Below are 19,018 nucleotides of genomic sequence, written 5' to 3'. Positions count from 1 at the left end.
TGGAGCTCCTTAGGCAGCCCCACTGCAAGCTCGATCTGCTTTGTACTTACCCTCTCTGGAGTTCTTGTCCATGACAAACTAGGTGGGATGGATTTCAGTTCTGTAAGCACAGCCAACCAAGTCAGCTTGTGGTTAAATTATTTATGCCAAGAGCTGAATGTGGGGTTGCATAAGCAATGTGTTCTCCTTAATAAAACCTGGATTTGGGGTTTGGAAAGAGCCTTGGCTAGTCAAGTAGGATTTCTTTGAGTGTGGTCTATTATAAATTGAGTCTGAGTGGGGGCAAAGGGGGGTGGGAAGTGAAAATAAAGTAGGTTTAAAAGGACATTAAAAGGCCTGTTTTACATATCATTTGGCAAACCCGGGGCTGCTGGGAGCATGATGTGGCACTGACTGATATAATTACACTATCCACATAAGAGGAATTTAAAGGAGTTCTTAGAGATATTGGTATTTATAGATGAAATGATGCCTTATTACTCTTTTGAAGATACTTTAAAAAAAACCCCAACAGGTATTGGAGGCTGGTTTTATTTTTTGCTGAATGGTATATGTATTTATGATGTCATCCCCTTCCTTAATGCAATGTTAAGATATTTAGAGAACTGTGTTTGTACAAAATTTAATAAAAAATTGATCTAAGACCCACATCAAATACATTGTTAATTGAGAACTAAGGTTGTTTTATGTGTTTCCTGTCAAAGTAGTCAATAATGACAAAAAGTTTATGAGATAGCAGCTCCAGTTGGTGTTTTTGTTTGAAATATTTAGCAGTGCTGGGTAAGGCTTGATGCTGCACCTGCACAGATTTGCTTTTTATTCTCCACTATGCAGGTGATCAGAGTTTACATGGAAAAAGAAAGGAAGAGAGCAGTTTTATGAATCATACAGAAACTTGTCTTCAACCCAAATGCTTTGGCTTAAGCAATTTAAACTCTTTTAGGGGAAACCTAGAAGGTGTAATTTTTCAGACAGCTTTTTCTGTCCCTGTCAAAGACACGACTCAATTAAAGATGAATCTTGAGACCACACCATACAGCTGTGGGCAGATGGAATTAGAGGCTTCTGAGCAGAGTGAAATAAGTTATTTTACTATAGACTTGTTGTGGACAACATTGTCTGCCCTTTGCTTCTCTAGCCATGCAAATCACAGCATCAGAAATAGCTTCTAAGCCTTTTTTATAAAGTGACTTTGTTGCACCTGAAATTACATTGCAGGAATTCTATTTTGAACCCTGGTTTCCCAATGGAAGGCTTAGGTCAGGCTAAGTAGCCTGGAGGGATATATTTGACGGATTGAATTTGATGTATTCTATGTATCTTTCCATGCTTCTCCCCCTCTCCTAGTACATCTATTCTACAAGCTTTAAGTCAGTAATCAACTTCAGCACCCACACATTAGAGTGATTATTATTTTATGATATGTAACATCTTACATTTGGACCTCACTGTTCCCTTTATGTAAATATAAGATGGGAAATTATAGAATTTGTACCTTGAGTTAAACTGCACCATATATATGTGGAAAGACAGATTTAGACTTCTGTTCCTTTGATAAATTAATGCCTGTTAAAAAAAGAAAAAAATCCTGTCATTGAAGCTACAAAATGTACAATTATGAATCATCAGAGGCAGTCAATTCTTTCATTTCTTTTTCTCTAATGAAAAGAACTGTATACTGGAAAAAAATCCTGTTTTGAAAGAGGCAAAATAGCAGTTTGGAAAAAAGATCCCAATATTCTTTAGGGTATATTAAAAATGCTTGAGGTTATTTTTGATTGAAATTAAAAATTGTCACAGACTAAAAACATATATCTGAAACAAAAAGTCTCTCAAGAAAATCAGATGAAAATCTTCATGGCACTTATAAGAACTTCTCTTTGAGATCTTGTCTGCTTTCGGTCAGATATTATAGAAATTTGGTAGAGGATTCAAAAGCTGCTAAGCTGGTGTAAAGGACCTATTGTAGTGTGACATACTCTGATTAAGCCCTTTTTCATAGAACATCATCTTAAAATTTAAAAAGCCAAAATATTTTGTTATTTTTAATGAGAAATATGAATAATTTTATAGTTAAATCAAATACATCTCAATCTTGCAAAATTTCAGTGGTGAAATATTTCATAATCTAAAGTTTCTCATTTGATGAAAAACTATAAACCGAGGGCCTGGAGAGACAAATAATTTACAATAAAATGAGGTTTTTGTTGTGTGCTTCTCAAATTTAATTACAGTTTGACTCAAATTTGAGTCAAAAATATTTCTCCATTTAGCTGTGGAAAAAAATAATTTTGGGGTTTATTTTCTTTTTGTTTTAAGATAGGAAAAATAGTCTGATCAAGTTATACATTGAGTGCTTTGTATTTTGCCAGCTTTTAAACCCTCACTGTATTTCATGCTAAACAAAATTAAAAGTTATTAAAAAGCCCATTGAGTCATCGAGTATATTTTAGAATAAAACAGTTCTTTACATTATCCACTATTCCACAATGTCTCCTTACCTATTTAAACTAATAAAAAAGAAAAAAAATCAAATTATAGAAAAAAAAAAAGTCGTCTTTTTCACTTGTTTGTCTTAACATGGTCTGCAAGAAAAATCTGCAACTTGTGTAATGAGGTATGCTCTTTCAGCCAGGTGAGAGAAAGTAGTGTACTGGGAACCAACTTAAATAAATCAAAACTTATCACACAGATGTTCAAAATTATTAGAAGCCTGAAAATGCAAACAAGCATTGGCTAAATTTGTCTAAGTGTCTAAGTCAGATGCTTGACTCTCTAATTTCAGAGGGATTTAGCTGCTTAACCTGCCTAAGTGATTTTGAAAAATAATACAGACTGCCTATTCACATCACTAGGTGCCTAAACACTTTTAGAAAATTCATCCCTGAATGTTCATAATAAAGAAAAATGACACATCAAAATGTGGAAATTTAGTTTCAAAGTAGGATCAGAACAGTGCTTCAGAGAAGTCCAAGCTGGTCTTACAAAAACTTGTGAGGGATGGCTGCGGATCCCTAAATTTTCTAAGTCACAGTACACAGAATTACTCTGCCAGTCTGGAGGCCCCAAATGAATTCTGTATTTGCCTCAATATGCTTAACAGATCAGGCTAGATAAAAATAGTAATCAACCAGTACAATCTGAGTCCAGTCCCAGGTCTGCAACCATTAACATGGGATATTCCCTTTGCTGTAAATTGCAGCCGGTACTGATGATGAAGCCCTTCGCCAATCCTGGCAGTATTCTTTAGTGAACTGCCTTATTTAAGAAAGTATGTAGCATGTGAACTAGCCACGTATTGCAAAATAGTGCCTATTGAAGTTTAATTAGTCTAAGTGGCATATCCAGTGGTTCATGTAATTAATTGCAGATTACGCATTAAAATATCGATGCTTTCAATAGTGGTATGCACAAACCTGCAGTGAATAATTAAGCATTCAGTCATCAACTGGCTAGATGCAGGAGCATTACCAAAGTTGTGTGTCAGTCAATATGACAAGCATCCATTCTTTTTCTAAGTTCTGTTCAGGAAACTGTATGTAAACATGTACAGGTCAAGTGGGAATATAAGTAAAATAAAATCCAGTTGTTGAGGGAAATGTGTTTTGGGGGAAAATAATATCTCTGCCATATTTCTGTCATACTCTGTTCATAGAGAAGAGCATAAGTATTTGTAAAAAAATTTTTCTTTGGGGATTGTCTTTTCCTTTACAGTACACATCAGATTCTTTTTTTAATTTTGCCTGCTTTCAGATTGCCATTTAAAATAATTTAGTAATTCATGTCTTCTTTCTTGTTGATTGTATCCTATTTGCGAAAATGGTGTTCAGTAGTTTTTAGTCAGAGCTTCTCAGAAATGTGGAAAAGAAGCTAGTCTAGAATTTAGTTTGTTCAATTTTGTGCTTTGTCTCAGAATTGCTGTTGTACAGGTTTGGGCAAGTTATGCTGTCTTGCACTTCAATTTTCATCTGTAATGTGGGGATAACCTTGCTTTATCTCACAGGAGTATGGTTGTGAATAAACACATTAGGGTTCATGTTGTGGTTAAAATCTTAACTTTGGAGATATTGTTCAGATAAGCTTGTTACATGGATTTAGGTGTCAAACAGACTTTGCTTATAATTGCATGTCAGGGTTTTATATACCCGTATGTTTAGAAAAACTGGTACAATGGAAAGTAGGAGAAGCTGAAAATTAACATGCACTTGGGTGTACAATGAAGTTTCTGGTGGTTTCTTGCTACTGAATTGGCTTAATGCAATAATGAACTTGAGTGAGATGTTTATAATGCAGATGGTGCTGCTGTGTTCTATGCAGATGGCACTGATTTACTGCTATGTTCAACAAAGTACAGGAAGTCTTTCATTGTTAGCGTGGATTGACAGCTCTGGGCAGGAGTAACAAGATTCTAGACTGCCTTTCCTTCTAGCTGACTGAATATCTTCAAAGCTGGAACCCAGGGAGAGCCTGAGGTAAATAGTCTATGACTGTGTTTTCTGTTGCACAATTCTTGACAGGTGGTGACTCTTTGTCCGGTAATTCTAAATGTCAAGGATTCAATATTTAGGTCTGAAAAATGATGGCTCTTTAATCATGGTCACAGGAATGTTTAAAGTATGATTTTACCCATTCACTTTGTTGTGTGAGTAGGGAGTGAGAAGCTGCAGATGTTATGGATGGTCTGGAGGTAACCAAGGCGTATAAGAAGGCCCTTCACTGTCAAAAGTCAGAAATACAACTCTCCATCAATGTGCTTGTTGCCCATTAAAAAAAAAAAAGAGACCGGGATAGTAGAAAAAACCAGCTTTTCATATTGCCAAAACCAATGAGAACTCTGAGTTCTTCCCTCTTTTTTCTCCTCCCTTTTCAGGTTCTCTTTTTTCCTCCACATCAACAAACATGACAGACAGGATCCTCTTCCTTCATAGCCATGGGCAGCCTGCCTTGGAGCCAGGACTGCCGGTCACACCTGACGGTGCCTGAATGCATAGCAGTTGTGTTGGGAGCACAAATGTGAGGAAAGACAAGAGCACCAAACTAATTTTAACTTGTGACCTAAACAAGGGTTTGAACCCAAGTCTCCTGAGATAAAAGGCTGTTGCCCTTATTTTTCATCTGAAAAGCCATTTGGACTGCATATAGACAGTTCCCCTTGAGAGATGGTGTTAGATTGATGTACTGCAGCGTGAAATGGGAGTGTAAATGTATGTGATGTTCATGGGCTAGTGAATAGAGCTGGTTTACTATGGGATGAATTGCCAGCAAAATAAACAGGCTACCTCTAACCCCATCTACTGCTTTTCTTAGTTGAGGACAATAGTGTAACTTCAAATGCACGTTGATTCTGACACGTTCTTTGCGACGCTGACGTACCTGGAAAAGTATAAATGCTGAAAACTTGTTCTCATTTCTATTATGGATATATAAGAAGAGAGAAAGTAGCTTAGAGGAATCAAAAGAATAGAAAGTATTTATTGCTTCACTGTCACAGTGCTCAGAGCTCAGTTAAAATTCAGGAGCCCTTTGTTTAATACGGGTATGTTTGAAATTATCCAGCCTTTGTATTTAATAGCCAGGGAGACTTAATTACTCTGTTCCAGCCTTCAGTGAGAATGCAGACAAACAGCCTTTTACATTGTACTGAATATATGTAAGGAAAAAAGACATTTTTTTACTTCCTGGCACTCGAAAAATGTAAGAGACTTTCAAAGGAACTGCAGTGTTGGGTACCTACTATTTTGCAATATCTAGGCCACTCAGAAGAGCATTTTTCTATACAAAGACTACATTTGATGCATTATAGTGAAAGACTTGGCAATGCAGTCAAAAGTAATCTTGTTTTCACCTGTCTTATGGCCTGAAATGAGTGTACTGCAGGCAATTTGGAGGTTAGTGGGAGACTAAAATATTTAATAATTCTTAGAATTCTCTCTCTGTATCTGTGTGGTTTATATATACACCTGTTTTAAGATATAAGTAACAGTAAGAAATAAGAAAATCCTGCAGATTCTTTTAAGTTCTTTACGTTATCTAAGAGCAAATAGTCATCTTGCAGGGAAAAAAAGGGTGCCTTGTCAATTCACAGTGTTTCAATACCTCTTACTGTTATGGTAGTTCTTACTCCACCCAATTTATAATGATATTGCCTAAGAATGAAGATGGTTAAGCATGAAAAATTTAAAAGCAGTGGCTTTAAAATTAAGCTGCTGAGGTCGAGCCAGTAGTATGTCTACAACTACAGCTTTTTCAATACTTTGTATGTTCTTCAGCTGTTACAAGACACAATGGGAATAGATAGCAGTTAGGTAGTGGTAGTAAGTTTGGATTATTATGGTTACTTTATTAAAATTTTGGTTGGTTTGCCCACTATAAATCTCAAATAAGCAGATAATTGTGGGAGGCAAAAGAGAAAGAAAAGAATAATTAAGTTGTTCAAACCAAATATGTTAATAAAGATTAGTGGCTTTATATGTGTATATATTTCACATGGAAAATTAAACAGAATAATGTCCATTGCCTAAGGTAGTGAGAAAGGGAGAAAATTCTGGAGAGGATGAGGAACTGGTTTCTTGGCAGGTTGAATTTCTAAATAATATTGAAAAGGTGTAATTAAAGAAGTGACTTGCAATAATTTTATTGTCCTAAGTAAAAGTAAATTGAGGTATGGAAAGGAGATGTTCCTTGCTTGTAAGTTCTTTACAAAGCTTTGTCAGGGTCAAAACCCAGGAATTGGCTTTCATGAAAGATGTCTTGCCTACAGTGTTAATATGTGATTACATTTTCAGGAGGAAAAAGTTTATAGAGATTTCAAAAGATCTTTGACATTAAATACTTGCATTCAAATATTCAAGTTTTTATTAATTCCTCAACAGTATTTTTTTGTGTGTGTGTGTGTATGTATGATTATTTGAAAGAGCTTCTGTATTTCATAGAACACCACATGAACCAGGAAAGTTCTTGTTGAACAGTCACTGTAGGATTGGCATGTGGAAATATCTGGAATTGTCTCATTCTGGCTTTCTAATGAGAAGTTATACTAGAGCAAGGTACTTGACAGAGATGGCAAAGATGAAAAATGTCAGTGTTTTGGAAGGCTTATTATAAATCCTTGAATCTCCCAGATGCTTTTCATTCTTATTTCACATATTTTTGTTTACTTTTAAAAAGCTTTCCTTAAAATTACCTCACTTCTGTTTCTTCATCCAGAACTTTGATTTATACCAATAGCTGCTGAATAGTAAAGATTATTTTCTATTGTATTAATGCCTTTGAATTCTTGTAATAGCATGGCTCAAGTACCTGTGGAAGAAAACACTTTGTATTGTGAATTGGTTGTGTTACCTTGTGTTGCAGTGAATATAACCCATCAATGCAACCCAAACCCACGTGTCTTGGAATTAATTTTTAATTCTTATGATGGGAAGGTCAGTTTTTTGCCATATAGTTTTCTTATTTAATGAACTTGGAGAAAAGACATTTTATTTCAGGAGACATGAAATGGTAGTTTTGGACGGCTGGGGAGTAGCTGGACCAATACTTTGTGATCAAAATGATTGATGCTAACTTTGATTTTTTGATGTGAATAAAGCACATTCTCTTGGCATGTATTCCTTGTTGACCCAATTTGGAGGGGAAGGAAGAGAAGGAGACTGGAAAATCTGCTCTGTTGTTTTCTATCATGTCTATTGATGTTGTTTCTTAATTTCTTTTTTGTTTTGGTAATTCAGTAATCGCTATTTTTACAGGCTAAATTTAAATGTGTTTGTAGCAACTGAGTGAGTTGTGTGTGAGATTTAGAGCTGAGTGTGAGATTACTACTTTATTTGAGAGAGAGTGAGCATAGTTTTAGGGACACTACTTACGTAGTCTTGCTCCTGTGATTATAAGGACCACTTTCAGAAATTTGAACTGAATTAATAGAGAGATTTAATCTTTGTCTTGTATATTTTTTCATGCACTTTTTTGTTAGTTCAACATTTAATTTGCATGAGATTTGGCCTAACAGTGATTCTGTAAGAAATGTGATAGAAAACTCCACATTCAGTAGCTGCTTCTTCAAGTCAGAGTGCGTTGTACAGGTCAGGTTTGGGAGAAGAAGCCAACGAGAAAGCTCAGTGAAAAACATAAGTAGTTTCTCTTCTACTGCTGGCTACAACAGTCAGATCAGTTTGGCAAAAAAAGAGAGGAAAAACTGGGCCAGGTGCAAACCTATTGAAGTTATAGCTGAGATGAAACCTTCTTCTCCTGTGGTGATATGCTCATTCCTGTTTGGCATGATCTGACCCCCTGATAGAAAGCTGCCTGTGGCTCTGAGGAGTGTGACTTAAAACAACAAGCAGATTTTGGTGTCTATTCTACTTTATCTGTCCATCAGCAGGGTTTTGTAGCACAGCTATTGTGTGCCAGATAAAGTGTTGCTTGGGTTCTGCAGTGACTCCCAGAGAGGACTAATCTGTGACCACCAACCTCCTTTCAGTTAATAAATTAAAATCAAACTGACTTTTTATTGTTTTAGTGGTCAGAAGAGTAAGTGGTTACCACTGTTAGTAACTCAGCTCTGCAATTTTATGAGGTGTGTGAATGAATGTGAATTACAGCCGTGGCCTTTCAAAGAACAAGCCCCAGAGCAACCTTGACCAATGTGGTGCAGACATTATATTACACATGACCAGGGTGCTGCTGGGGATTTCTTCTTGCTCTGCTCTCAGTTATTTTCCACAGTGCAACATGTGCAAGAAACCTTGGGCTGATTTTCTTTCTGAGGGCTCAGGGATCTAGGAAAATTGTGGTTAGCATTTTAAAAAGTTTGTTGTTGTCGTTTTTGCTTGTTTGGTTTTTTGTTGTTGTTTTTGGTTGGTTGGTAGGTTTTTTCCTGATATACTTCATTTGTTGTTGATGTCACAGAACAGATTTCTTTTCTTTTTTTTTTTTTTTTTTTTTTTTTAAATCAGTGTGTTGTTTCATCAAGGTTACTGGCAGAAGCCAGATTAGGAGATAGGTAGACTGAGCTGTTCTGGAGTGTTGTTTTTTTGCCAGCCCCCTTACCAGCGATCTGCCCACCAGCTGAGAGTGACCTGACAGGCGTCCTGGCTTTCCAGAGGCTGGTCCTGCAGACCGCTGGGCAGTGAGGCTCCCCAGCTGCCCACTTGATTGCTTGCCAGGCTTCCTAAGCTGAGTCTCTGCAGGTGCAAATCCTGCTGTTCCATCAAGAAAATAATTTGTTTCTGTGAGCAAAGCACTGTAGCCCCAGGCAATTAGAAAGGCACTAAGTTTGGCAACAGGAGCGAAAATCTGACAATACATGGAGGCTCCTAGGGGCTTGTGGTCTTCGTTCCTAATAGAAAACCAATTTGGGTGACTTGAAACTTATGTACTGAGGAAGAAAGAAGTCTTAGAAATAGAAAAGGCTTTCCATTTCATGAAATGGCTATATGGAAAAATTCCACTTCAGCTTTGTTTTTAGGTAGCAAAGTTCAGTTTTCAGCTTTGCTTCAATGATTTTTAAAGATGTTTTAAGAAATTTCTGACATCTTTATGTTCGTGTTTTAGGGAGTTCTCAGCTGTGCAGATGTAAGTTTGCATTGGAGGTCAGTTCCAAGCCCAGTCATATTTTATGGAGTTTGCAGGCATGTCTATACTGGAAAGTATAAACTACATGGTGCAAGGAACCACTAAAAACAAATGTTATATGTTTTCATTCTTTCCCACCTGCTAGGATGTTTTCTTGATGGCTGCAGCCAAGAAAACCATTAGAGATGAAGATTAGATAAAAATAAATTGATTTAGAGTCTACAGGATGCTGCCTTTGGGGAGATCTCTCTTTATAAAAAAGATTTATGTCTGTTCTTATGTATCTGTGTGTTTTATACATATACATGACATTGAGTGCAGCAGGATGCAGAAGGAGATAAATCAGATAGGTCTGGAACTGTGGAGGGAGGTCTAGATTTAGAATAGCGGCTCTAAGAAGGCCTGCAGACCTGGAGTGTGTGTTGCTATTTTATTGATGGATTTGTTTTTTGTTTTTAAAATGCTTCAGTCCTATCTTTTTTATGTATTAATAATTTGGAAACTGCAGGACACTGAGCTTGCATGTTATGGAAGTTAGGATCTGAGCACACGTGTGCCAGAGCGAAGGCCATTGTGCACCTCTGCCATCCCAGCCTATGGAATGCACTGTCAGGAGAGCAGCTCTGTGGATGTACACATGAAAGGCAATCCTAGTAAAGTCTTTTTCATGTAATTACTTTTTTCAAAACATGATGCAAATTGCCCCACACTAGACCCTGTTTGATAGTGACACACATTTTACTCACTGAACTTCCTTGAAATTCTGGCTTTCCTCATGGATCTCTAATACAGAGAGCTAGCCCAGGATTTTAAGACTATCTCCAGCCCTTTATCTTTTCATTTGGAGTTTGAGACTCTAGTTCCATGTTCTTTGATGCTAGACCTACAATCTGCTTAATTTGTCACAGAAATTTGGGTTCAGCCTGGCAACTCAGAAGGGTTGAATTTCTTTTGAATTAACCAAGATGCTGGCTAGATGCTGTCTAGCTTGAGGGATGAGCTGGCAATACAAAGCTTCAAAACCTTGAAAACATGTTAAACCAGCAGAACAAGTTTGTATAAGTGATTAATTCATGTGTTGGATGAACACTTAAGTCTGTTTTACGGAGTTGGCTTTAATTAGTAATCCTTTATGGAGTTTTCTACTTAAGCTACAATATAGAGCCAATCATACTGATGGACTGCTGAAGTAAGACCTTTCCATGCTGAGGGGTTATATACTAGAGATAATAGTTAATTAACTCTATTCTTTTTGGGCCATAAGCCTCTTTGAATTTTGCCAGACCATTCAAAAAGACAAACCCACATCCACTGCAATAAAAATATAATCTACAAACACGTACAGGCAAATGGAGAGTCTCAAATAAGGAATGGGGAAGAAAGGTGAAAAATACAGAGGCACTGTAAATTCAAGATGAATTGGTATCAATGAAAGATAAAAATCAATGTGAAGCTATGAATTGTTAAAATCTTTAACAGAGGCTCTTGCCCCTGCTGTAATTTCCAGAATTACAACCTCTGTCCTAATTCTTTTGGCATCTGTTTTTTAAAAATGTGGTAACAGAGGAGAAAAGAGCAGTTCCTAATTTTCTCTGCCTCTTTATTTACTGTGTAGTATCCATCTTTATATGGCCATCCTGTTGAACTGATTCTCCCAGTTCAGTTTGTATTTTCATCCAGTAGCTAGATTTTTGACAGTGACAGGGGCAACATTCTCCTGCCTGAGACTGTGAACTTCCATCCTGTGGGCCACTGGGTTTTTGCCCAGCTCGAAAGAAAGATCTGGTGACTTTAGGATGAAAGGGTTTACAACTTCATATCCGTGTCTGGATCCTGCATCTCTTTGCTAATGTAATTTTTGACTTATGGATCCAGGTTGAGAAAATGCTCTGTAGTTGTGTCCTTTTTCTTGACTTCCCCACTTTTTTGTCTAAACAATAAAGTAGTAACTCAGCACTCACCCTGCACAGCTAAATAGGGCTGGGCAAAATATATAAATTGTGTGTGTCTTTGTAGTAGTTTAGACTACTGCCAATCTAGGAGTTCTTCCTGTATGAAGCAGGTTAAATAAAACAGGAAGACACCAGTAACTAATTGACCTCTAGTTATCCCATACAAAAAAAGCATTTAGAGGCTTGATCTTCTAATAAAAGTTGTTTTCAGCCTTTCACTGTAGGGTTAGTACAGGAAAGCTATTTCCATGATTACAGTGCCAAGGAGCAGCTTGTAGCAGACAGCCAGACATTATTCATATTCTATGGACCTTTAAATGCTATCATTTAGGGAAAAAAAAAAAAAAAAGAGAGAGAGAGGCTTTTTTATCTTTTAGACACAGCTTTGAGTTTTCCTGCTTAAATATTTCCAGTATTTCCTCTTTTTTCCCTATTCAGCTACATATTGTTGAAATAGCATGGCATAAACAACCAGATGAAGAAAATCTAATGAATCTGTAGATTCAGTCAGATTTAGTATAAAAAACCCCAATGTTTTTCTTTTGCCTCTTTTTAATCTGCATGTTGATGCTGCTTTTCTCTCTGCATTTTTTATTAATATGAAAATCAGAGTCACAAAATGAGTCTCATTGGAAGGGACCACAATGGGTCATCTGGTCAACCTCCCTGTTTAAGTAGAGACTTCCCAGAGCATCTTCCTACAGGTTTAAGTTGTTCCACATATTGAATGTCTTTCGTCCTGCTGTCCTAAGTAGCAAAACTATGGTTTTAAGACATGGGAGTCTATTTGCTACTGTTATGTACAATGAACTTGATCTCTAAATTCCAATGAATAACTGCTAGGCATGATTGATCTTTGAAAAGGAGGGGCATTATGCATATGACAGCATTTTTTAATGATGCTCAGGATTACTTTACCCACTCTACAATAAGACAGAAATTTCCTGACATACTCAGTAGACAGCAACAAGCAGGATGGTAGTACAGAACGGCTGCTGGAATAGCTGTGTTTTGAGGCCCTGATTTGATATAGCAAAACCTTTTATTGCCAGCAGTGATGTGAGGAGCACATATATGAAATTAAGTACCTGCTTAAGTTGCAGATTTCTGCTCATGTTGGTGACACTTACTGGGTGATGGACAAGTGCACTGGGCACATTTATCTAGAGGAGACCAAGTGTGTCTTACCAAGTGTGAAAGTTATTTTCAAAGAAGCACGCTTGGGCTGTGAAGACAGTTAGAAATTAGGTGTCATGCAGCAAACCTCATCCTTTATAGATCTGCCATTATTTTACAATGAGATGCCAAATACTGATGCCAGTTTTTATGCCAGTATTGCTGGCCATCCTGTAGATTTGGATTGCTGAAAAAAAATTTTTTTGTTTAGGAAAGTCAGGGAGGCACTTGGACTGTAGGCTGCCTGGAGAGAGTACACAGTTGCTGTGTCCATCCTTAACAAGGAAATGAAAATTACTTTGACATACTTTACAGAAGTACACAAGAATCAGATATGTCCACTACCAAGAGGATTATCCTGCAGACTTGGTGTAGTGTTATGTGTTCCTGTGTTCATTTATCCATTTTGGAATTATTTCCACTAGAGTGATATCTTTCCTGGCTTGCTAGACCGGACCATAAGGGCTTGCTTCAATTTTGGCTGAAGTATGTTAACATCTGTTCCTTTTATTTTGATGTATTAAAGAAAGAGAAATAGAAGAGGCATTCGAAAAACAAAAAATAACCTAATAACCGTTGAGAGATCTGCTTCTGAGAACAATTACAGTTTGTCCAAAAGTTATATTTATGAGTTAGGAAAACTTTCCTGGCTATATAAGATTTTTGTTGTTTCTGTACAAAATAACAAATTCCAAAATGTATTCTGGAGGAGGATGTAAGAAGAGAACAAGTGAATTTCTTGTGATCTTTACTGTGATTCAGTCAAAAAAGTTAAGTTTTACTTGCATAGTTTTGGTGAGAATATTGGATATGCAGCAAGGATATTTCTCTTTTGCTCATTTGCTAACACCAATAATGAGTAAATCCCATGCAAAAACACACACAAAAAAGTGTGTGGGACTCCTTTTTTTTTTAACTAAAAAGCATTTTTTAAATACTATTGTCATTGAGAAAGTATCGTCACGCACTAAAACTTGGGAAGCTTGGAATGAATTACCTGAAAAGTTAATTCTTCCTGTAGACTCTGGAATTTAAAGAGCTCACTTTATAAGTTTACTGATGTTACTTTAGAACATATCTATTCCAGCTTCATGGATTGCAGGCTGCTTTCAGGAGCTCAGGAATGTGAGTCAGAAATACTGCTGCACAGTTCTGAAGTCCTTAAGATAACAGGTATAGACCACATGGAAGGAATAGGAAGAGCACTGCTTTTCACATATCAGATGCCATATGCAATTTTAATTTTTTTTTTCTTATTTGCAACATTAGCAGTGGAAAAGTGAATACTCTTCAACAAACCATGTAGGTCTATAGCTGCAGGAATTTCTGTCAGCTATACCCTTTAACTCATTCTTCTTTGCAGATAGGCATGAATGGTTGTTTTTGCTCAGAGGTAGGTAAGCAGTTCCACCCAGGGAAGAGAATTCTGTAAGAAGCAACCAGAGAAGTGTCAGCCTGCCCATTTCCTTCTCCTCAAGAGCTTGGGGCAATAGCTCTGCATTCCAGTCACCATAACTGAACCAAACTTGCAGCTGCATTTTGTTTTCATTGGCTGAAAAACGCCACCTCTAAGGGCCCTGATCTCAGTTCTAAAGAATTTTTTTGCTTTGGAGGCCAGGTAGGCTTCCAGGAATTGTGGATTAGTTCAACAGGTGAATGAGAATTGACCAGAGAGTGTTACTGCAAAGCCCATTACAGTTTGTATGTGCCCTAAACTTTGGGGGTCTGGAGACCCTACAGAGTTCCAGTACAGGATACAATTAGGATGCCCTACACTTGGGTTTTTTCATGCTATCCCTAGGATTGTCTCTCTTCCTGAAGTGACCTTCAAGTTAGTGGGTCATCTTAGAGCTTTGGGGTCATTTGGAAGTCATGTTTCTGCAATTCAGTGCTAATGTTACCTTTGAAAGAATAGCATTGCATCTCTAAAGTGAGTTTAAAGCATCTTAAAATGCGGTCTATGAGTACATTTTCTTGTCTGTGCCCATGTGGAGTATCCCTGATGCTAATATGAAGTCTTTATTAATGTGCCTGCTAATGATGGGCAGTAGCATAGTAGCATGTCACACACAGATAAAATAATATCCAAAGACCAAACCCAGAATTATCTTCAGAAGCTTTGACAGAAAAATTGTTATTGCCAGAAAGACAATCAGACTGTGAATTTTGTTAGCCTGCAAACAAAAATTAGTGTAATTCTTGCTACATAGAATGTACTTAGACCCTTAGAAAGTAAAAAAATAAAAAAATCTAGAACAAACAAACAAAAACAGAGCAAAAAAACCAAACCAACAAACAAAAACACACACACACACACCAAAAAAAACACAAACAAACAAACAAAACCACCAAACACCAAGAAACACCCTAATGTATTTAGGTAAAAAACCCCAACAACCTGCAGACTCAGTGTTTCAATTAAAGCTGTAAGAAGCCCGAATGTGCAGCTAAGCATAGAGACTGACGATATGTCTGAAGTGTCTGCTTGCAGATTCTCTTGCAAGTCATCAGTAAGGTTTATTAAGGAAATTAGAGAGATCCCATTTGACTTATTCTTGAATATCTTTTAATATGTTTTCATTATCACAGTTATGGCACCATAGCTTACACATTCCTAGCTGAAAGTCAGTGACATTTTTATATCTTGAACTCCTTGTGCTGGATTACTAAAGCATGTGTTTCCAAAACATTTTCAATATTATGGATGAAATCCATTACACGTCTTTGTTTCCTTTCACTATTCTGTCACTAGAGAACTAGCCCAGACCAGAATTTAGGCCCTGCACATGACTCAGATACATGGAGGTTCCTAGGCATGTTCTCCCCAAAACATAACTACAGCCACATAAAAGGATAAGGATTCTCCTCCAAGTCAAAAGACACCTGGGACTCACCCTGAGGCTGCACCATATTCCATAACCCTGCAGGCTCTCCCTGTGGCTGTGCATGAAGCAGTTCTAGATTCATTAATGATGGTATTTCCCTGGGTGTCTTGTATCCCTTCATTCCAAAGCCTTCAGTAATTCAAATATTGTAGGTTTAGAGTGGTAGCCTTCCCCTCTTCTCATTCTCCAGAAACACTTCCCTTCTTGGTATCCTTGGAGGCTTGGAGAAATAAAACTATGCTTTTGACATGAAGGACTTGAAGCATCCCCCGAGAGCCAGATTAGAGGACTCAGCAAATTTGCTGTGTTGTTTTGATAGTTATGTGCATTTATTTAGGTTATAAGCTTATCTGTGTGGTGATAGAGCTTTAAAATAGGGTTGCAAAGACACGTTACTTAATGATATGCCCAATTTAACACTACCTAGTGGTGAAAAATGTGCTTCCCAAGGTTGTGCAGGGAGAAAAACCACAAATAGTTGTGCTTAACTTAGTCTTCCAGTGAAAGTTCAAGTTGTGCCTCTTACATAAGGGCCATTGATTTTCAAATGGGATGGCTAGCACCTGCTCAAGGTGCTAAGAAAAACCTGACTAGGAATAACTATGGAAACAAAATGCCTCCAACCAGATGTTGCTAGTATTCAATTCACATTGCTGTCTGTACTAGATGTTTTAAATGACTGTGGTTTCCTTATGGTGAAGTACTACAGCTGCAACATTTCTTAAAAAAGTACTTTGGTTCCAGAACAATCCATATGCAACTGTCTCCAGCAAAATTTTTATTTAACCAAATGTTTCTACTTCCTCCTATAAATATCTAGGCAAGTATTTTGCTCAGCTTTGGAATTTTTTCAGATGTCACAAATATGTTCTGGTTACTGTGACTTATGCTTTGAATTAAAATTAGTGTTGCATTTCATTACCTGGAAGCATTGTCGTGGAGAAAGCTTGCACTGGTCTGCTATGTTCCCTACATCTTCCTCACTTCTCTTCAGAAAACACATTTTTATTGCTGATGAGGGAGACAAGAAGGTAAAAATACCCCCAATAAACAACAACTACATTTAGGAGCTAACAGAGCCTCTATTCTCTTACCTCCCTTCACCTGTTATGCTTAATCATTCTTATTTTCCCCATTTTCCACTCCCTGTCTTCACTTTTCTATAAATCTAAAGCTAGGGGAAAAACAAAACAAAACAAACCACCCCCCCCCAAAAAAAAAACCAACAACAAAACAAAACAAAAAAACACACACACACAAAAAAAAAAAAAAAAAAAAAACACCAAAAAAACCCACAAACAAACAAAAACCCCCACCTAATATGCAGAGAAATATGCAGACAGAATTATTTTCCTTCTGGGAAGTAATCAGATGTGCTGGTGGGAACTAGCAGAGAGTTGATCCTGATAGCACTTTGCCATCCATCACATCCTTAATCAAGTTATTAGGCTTCTCTAAGCACATAAGGCCTGGGTAATGATGTCACAGGACTTGATGTTTTCAGTGTCTTAGTTCAGAATTCATTGCTACTTGTTGTCCCTAATGAATTGTTGCTGACTTGACAGAAGTCAATGGTATTTGTTCAGTTACATGTGCATTTTTACCAGTTGCACAGATGTCATTCACTCAAACAGTAGCCTAATTTGAATTCTCAGGTCGCAGTCCAAGAGCTAAATCAATGCATGCGACTGAAATACTCCCTTACTGCTTGTAGTTGTTACTCCAAGCCAATACTAGACCTACAGACAAGACACAAAACACAGATCTTTGGTACTAATGTATTTAGAAGATGTCTTATTATAGTCCTGTTGATGCAGATCGTATTTTCCTTCTTAAAATAATGCAAATCAACTGTACTTCTTTGAGGCCAATAATTATCCAAAATTCATTCTGCGGTACCATGTATGTAAGTTATTTGGTAAGTCATAGAAGCTGGCAGGCAAAATTCAGTGGAATTCCTGAGTCTGCCAAAATATGGGTTTGGTGTTGTTAATATGTAGAATTTTCTAGCATGAAAAATGAAGTGAAGAATGATTGTGGTGAGCAATGATCTCCTCATTACCTCAAAAATATATATTTGTCATCACAGTAGGTTGGGAACAAATCTAACAAATCTCTGTCCACTGACCTGAGAACCTGTGAGTGTTGATTGAACCTCAGAAGGTGGATTTGCGAAAACCTCAGCTGGTAAACACTGATCCTGTTCCCTATGGGCTGATGAAGTTGCATTTATTTACATCAGTCAACCATCTGGGCTTGTATTTTAGGAACTGCATTTGATTTCCAAAGATCTGGAATTCACACAGTCTCTGTATTACTTTTAACTTTATAATGAAGGAATTTAAGTAATCCTTTGTTCTCCATTCAGGCTCCCCTCTCAGTTTTCTCATTCCTGCCTTTCTTTCTCATTTCCACAGCTAGTTTTTTTGTATGCCAATTTGGTTTCTCCTCCCTCTAGTTCTCATAGAACTTTCACTTACTTTTCACAGCTAAGTGAACTCAGATACACTTTTATTTGGAGGTGCAAGAGTGTGTCACCTGCTACCTCTTTAATTTTAAATCCAAATTCTGACTGCTAATGATTTTATTTATAATCAGCAGTGGGGACACCTGCTCTTGACATGTGAGAACATTCTGGTGACATAACCAGCTATCAAAAATAGAAACAGCACTTTGGGTGTTCATTATAAGCAGTGTGATGCTTCCACTGCATTGCCAAATCAAACATCATAATTCCACCCACTGAGAAAGCATTATTCCCCATAGCAAGAAAATAAGTGAGAGATGGAGAAAGATTTCTGTTGGTTTTGGGAACTTCATGACTTTTGAATATCCCTAAGTAGTACACTTGGCCTTGGTGTAGATGTTTCTTCTGTATTGATGTTCAGATCCAAGACTAATGAGAAGCATTTTAGTGTGATCTTCCTTGGTTAAAACAGAGTAGTTTATGTCCTGAAAGTGTTAGAGTTGAAAAAACTATGGCAATAGCAACAGACCTAGGTTCCAGTCTGTTAGTTATTGGAATACTTTGGGCATTACTTTATTTTTATTCAGTGACAGCAGTGAGATTGTTGACTTACAGAGAAACCACCATTGCAATTAATATTCCTATAAAGGCCTCTGTGCCAAATTGACCCTTGCAGGCCCTGCAGTCATTCAGCAATCTGTGCTGAGAGATATCAGGTGTGTGGGGGGTATTACATTCCTAACACAAACAGAGCTTTGCTGTCCTGAAATTCGTACCGAGACACCCAAATGTACTGGTTTATCTCGTGCTAACCTGATGCTACCAATGTCTGTGTCACCTCTGTACATCTACACCCTGACCAGAGATAGTTCCTGATAAAGCTGTGAAGCAATCTTGGAATTTTTTCACCCTTTTTTTTTTTTTTTTTTTTTTTTTTTCCTCTGCTGCTGTTTTTATATCTATTAAGA

The 19,018-nt window shown here is 37.2% G+C and overlaps 1 long non-coding RNA gene across 2 annotated transcripts in view; it reads left to right on the top strand.

Moving 5' to 3' along the window:
• LOC120756204 (uncharacterized) overlaps window positions 1-19,018 on the top strand; it is a 346,638-nt gene that overhangs the window by 196,181 nt on the left and 131,439 nt on the right. Inside the window, exon 3 of one of the 2 annotated variants that reach the window (XR_005702053.1) lies at window positions 4,871-7,452. The exons of the other annotated variant lie outside the window; for it this stretch is intronic. This is a non-coding gene — a long non-coding RNA (uncharacterized LOC120756204). Of the gene's footprint in view, window positions 1-4,870; window positions 7,453-19,018 lie in introns of those variants that run through there. 2 annotated transcript variants of the gene reach the window in all.

This window comes from Hirundo rustica, chromosome 8, assembly GCF_015227805.2.
Source record: "Hirundo rustica isolate bHirRus1 chromosome 8, bHirRus1.pri.v3, whole genome shotgun sequence".
NCBI classification, from domain to species: domain Eukaryota; kingdom Metazoa; phylum Chordata; class Aves; order Passeriformes; family Hirundinidae; genus Hirundo; species Hirundo rustica.
Note: the sequence above shows the minus strand (reverse complement) of the source record. Positions and strands in the feature narration are given on the sequence as shown.